The sequence below is a fragment of the Vicugna pacos genome, chromosome 10, assembly GCF_048564905.1.
Source record: "Vicugna pacos chromosome 10, VicPac4, whole genome shotgun sequence".
Taxonomy (NCBI): Eukaryota; Metazoa; Chordata; class Mammalia; order Artiodactyla; family Camelidae; genus Vicugna; species Vicugna pacos.
In genome coordinates this window covers 8,762,406-8,767,068 of record NC_132996.1, presented here as the reverse complement: position 1 = coordinate 8,767,068, position 4,663 = coordinate 8,762,406, and the positions used below count along the sequence as shown (strand labels likewise).

At 34.7% G+C, this 4,663-nt stretch overlaps 1 non-coding gene across 1 annotated transcript; it reads right to left on the bottom strand.

Moving 5' to 3' along the window:
- Window positions 1-425: 425 nt before the first annotated feature.
- TRNAG-ACC (transfer RNA glycine (anticodon ACC)) lies at window positions 426-498 on the bottom strand. The gene has a single exon. It is a non-coding gene; the product is annotated as a tRNA-Gly (tRNA).
- Between the last annotated feature and the right edge of the window lie 4,165 nt (window positions 499-4,663).

Sequence of the window (4,663 nt, the reverse complement as noted above, 5' to 3'; positions counted from 1 at the left end):
TAATATAGGTAGGCAGAGGTCTGAAATAAATAGTTTTATGGGTCACGTTAAGGGGTTTATAGTTTGTTCTAAGTAAAATGGAATGTTATTGAGGTGGGTGTTTGAGGTGCTGATCTTTAACGTCTTATACACTTGTGAAAGTTCAGTGTCCCTAGAGTGTGAATAAATAGTTACTAAAATGGTGAATGCCTAAACTTACATTTCAAATCTTCCTGTAACTTATATCATTAGTGATTTTTACTCATCACTTTTAAAAATCAGCATACACACATGATCAATAATAATTTTAAAATTATAAATGAATAAGGTAGACACTTCACTTTTATTTTTTTATTTTATTTTATTTTTAAAAATATTTTATTTATTTATTATTGAATTAGTTATTTTTTATTGGGGGGGGATAACTAGGTTTATTGATTTTTTAGAGAAGGTACTGGGGCTTGAACCCAGGACCTCATGCATGGTAAGCACGAATTCTACCACTTGAGCTATACCCTCCCCCCTAGACACTTTACTTTTAGCTAACCGTAGCTACTTGGTGGATTCACAAGACTAGATTCCCAATACTGGCTTCACTAACAAGGAGGCCCTGGCAAGTTCCTTATACTGGTCATTGTGCTCATCTTTTCAAAAAAGATGAAAAATGTCCAACCATTGTACAAGGTTACTGAGATTAATGGCTTCGTTTCTTTTCTGAAACTGCTTTCTATAGCACAGGACTCTGTACAAATGACCTATTTAAAATGTTAAGTGTGGTCAGAAAGCAAATTAAATATTACTCTTTAAATTTTGTCCTTTCAAATTATCTACTCTGAAAATGAGTGAATTCAAAGATTATGCTAAACATTTAGCATGAATAGATGAGTAGATAAATTAAATGAATTAAATTTTCTATCAGTTAAAAAATTACAGGGGGCTTTGACAACTGCCACAAAATTTAATAATGATTCCTTAAGTACTACCAATATTTACTATGTTAATAGCATCTTGTCAAGATGTATTTTGTTCTGTGAATGTAATTAAAATGGAAGTAATATAATGGCTTAAGTTACCAACTGTTTTTAGTTCCATCTTTCTTGCCTGAACATATTTGAAAATGTTGACTACATTTGGAGTCAGTGTACTTCACATGAGTACTTCATGAGTCTTATGGTTATAATGACAATCAACTATAGAAAACATAAATTAGAGGTATTGAGAGGGAAATTGCAGCACAAACAAGGAAGGGTAATAAAAGCCATCTTTGGTTCCTAGAATGGAAGACATCATACAAAGTATTATTTGAGTGGTTCCAAACATTGTTTCTCATCTCCACTATTTATCTCACTTATTAGCAATCAAAACCTAAAATAAAATAACCATTACAGCCACCATTTTAGTATTATTTTCCAAAATAGCTACAGTTAATATGAGGATGTTATTAATTAATCAAATTATTAATCCATGAGCACATGATTAAAATGTATTCAATCTTCTCTGTTCTTGGTAACTTTATTCCTTCTCCTGTCACTGTCCGGCATCGTGAACATTTTCTTCTCTTCAGTAAGCTTGCCATCACTGTGTGTGCTCCCCAACTATTTACCAGGTTAAAGGAACTCCTTTGTCCTACCTTTTCTCTTTTACTTCACAAATTTAAATTTAATAAGTTAATCAAAAGTTGAAAAAGATCTTCTAAATTCTTATTCTCCTTAACAGCCAACCTTAAAAAGAAAAAAGTTTGAAAATCTTCAAGTTGATTACCTCAACTTCCCCAAAGTCATTAATCCAGCCTAAGTATGATATCATTATATTTAAATGACCCTTGTTAAGGTGGCCAATGACTACCATATGTCTACATCAAAAGAGAATTTAATGGCTCTCTTTGTATTTGATCTCTTAGAGTACTTAACATCTTAACTCACTGTCTTGTTTTAAATCCTTTTCTTCCATTAATTTCTCTGTATTTGTCTTACATCCTTGGAAGCTTTGCTAACTCCTCTCAGTTTAAAATTTTTCTTTTTTGGTCCTAAGCATCCCCCCCACCATTTTCTTTTCTTCCCTTCATACTCCTTTACTGGACGTGCAAAACTTTAAGTTTAACATCTCCATTCCGTGACTCATTGTGAGCACCCACTCACATCCAACTTTCTATTGAACACACTGGAGACCTTAGTTAAACTTTGTGTAAACAGAACCCAATTTAAGATTTTTGTCTAAAAATCACATTCTCTTCCAGGGCACCTCACATCCATCTGTTAGGCGGTTAGATAGAAGTGAGCACAGGGCAGGGGGAGAGGATGGGAGGAAGGAACAATCCAGAAAATAACAGTACCCCTGCAGTTAGGATAAGGGGCTCCAGAAATCTTTTACTTTCTCTAAATGAGGACCAGCAAATAAGGCGGCCAGGATCGAAGGCTGCAGCTGTGCCGTAGAGAGAAGGACTGGGCTTAACCAGACTCCATGCGCGTTGTAATGTAATTAAGGGCACTTCAGATGAGATCCAGTCAGTTTCTCTGTGTGCAACATGGGTTAGAACACGTGTAAAAGAGATGGGCATGCTTGAGCACAAGGAATGTGAGCTGTCCATCAGCCTGAGCACAAGGGATGTGAGCCGTGTATCAATCAATCACAAAAATGCCCCCTAAGCCAGGATATAGAAACAGGAAAAACAAAAGGAGCGGTGTCATTTTTTTCCTCTCTGGGGTTGGCCCACCCTCAGTTCTCCGGGGTGTACCATATTTTACTACCTTTTCACTTCACTAATAAAATCTTCTGTTTATATCACGCTGTCTCTTGTTAAAAATTCATTATTTTTCAGGTGACTAAGAACCAAGGTAACTTTTATTCCCCTCCTCCCGGTAACACATCCATTTCCGTAAATCAGAAAACTAGGAGACATCCTTGGTACTTTCTTCCCCATGGTCCACATCCAATCCAACTCCAAGTTCTGTGAATTTTAGCTCCCAAAATCTCTCACATATGCCCATGTCTTTCCATCAATACTGACTCTGCATTGGGTCAGAATATAAACATTAATTAAATCAAATTAATTGCCACTCTTACCCTCCTCTGAAAACTTATTCCTTATTTTATATTCAATCACAAATTATATCCTGATACATTGTACAAAATGACTTAGTAGAGATTTTGTAATGAAATTAAATAGCAACATTAAAGTACTCCAATAAAATTAATATAGAGATACTTCAAAATTGATTATAAATTTTACCCAGTATTAATTTCCTGGGGAGACATTAAATTTCAAAAAGAATCCAAATAAATAAAAGCCTCAAATAAAATTCTTCTGCTTACACTATTAAATAAAAGCTTTTTCATGTCCTTACTAATTTCTTGCTGCTTATTCTCAGCCATGTGAGATAATGTTTCAGAAGAATAAGAGTGGTTAACAGCTGTGTTGTCTCCCATTAGAGCATTGACTCTTACGCTACAAAGTCTGATGTGCTTTAATTTTTAAAGATTCAAAAGTTCACGAAACTCACCAGATGTCCGTATCACTAAGCCTATATTTAAGAAATTAATAAAAAAGTGAACCCCAGTCCCTCAAACTTTCCCCTAGTGAAAAGTATAGTAATCAGAAGTCAATACTTAATGTTACCAAAAATATAGCAGGAACACAAAGATTTCTAGAAGGAGTGTGCATGCAGAAATCATTCTTAGTTTCACCAATGAGGTCAATGCTTGTTGTCTAGTTTTTAACTACATTTGAAGCTAACTAGAATTGGTAGAAATGCCTCCCGAAAGAGGTTAATACTGTTGTGCTTGCCTCCAATGGCGAGAGGGGCATTCAGAAGTATGGCCTCTTGTCTAAGTGAGTGCTTACCATTTAAGCACAGGTTTTCTCTTCTAATTGAAAAATAGACAGTTTTAGCCTGTCACCAGATCTCATCTGAAGTGCCCTTCTTTCCCATTCATTATAAGAAAATTCCCTGATTCCTATTTTGCTTTGAACCCTATGCTTTTGGCACTCTACCAGTATTTTGAGTAGGGACTCTTATCTACTGTTATACCTTTTTTAATTGAATATTTAAAAATTTTATACCACGGTAGCTTCTGCTTCGCAATTTTGCTTTTTGCTATGGAATTACTTAAACCAGTTAAAACTGCCTCTAGGACAAATTTCCTGTGCACCTGAGGTCCCATCTTAGTTTCAAGGAAACTGAAATTACAGTTACTGCCTTTGAAGTCAAAAGCCAATATATTCTCAGTTCAGTTTAGGACCAGTTGCTCTGCCAAATGATCCTGAAGGCATCGTCTTTCCTCAGATTTTGAATTTCTAGACCTGGAATAAAATTTCTATCCATCATTCTTTTACATCAGTAATAGAGTAAGACTCTGGTGTTATTTTACTTGTATTATTCTTTTTTACTTAAACAGGGCTCTGTTAAATCTGTAACAGCTTAGTCAACTTCTTTAAGCGAAATACACATTCCATCTATAACATGTCAGTTAATGTGTTTGCAAGAATTAAATACCTTCTGTTTTCCTTTCGTTTTTTACTTACTTTCTGACCCAAACATTTATCTTTTTAACATAATCTCTTGAGTTTACCTTATTAGTTTTCTTACAATGAGAGCTAGCAAATGAATAGAATCTGTGTCTCTAAAGTTTTATATTTTTAAAGACAGCTGTCTTCTCTAAGTGTCTTTTCTATTCTGAGTTGGAT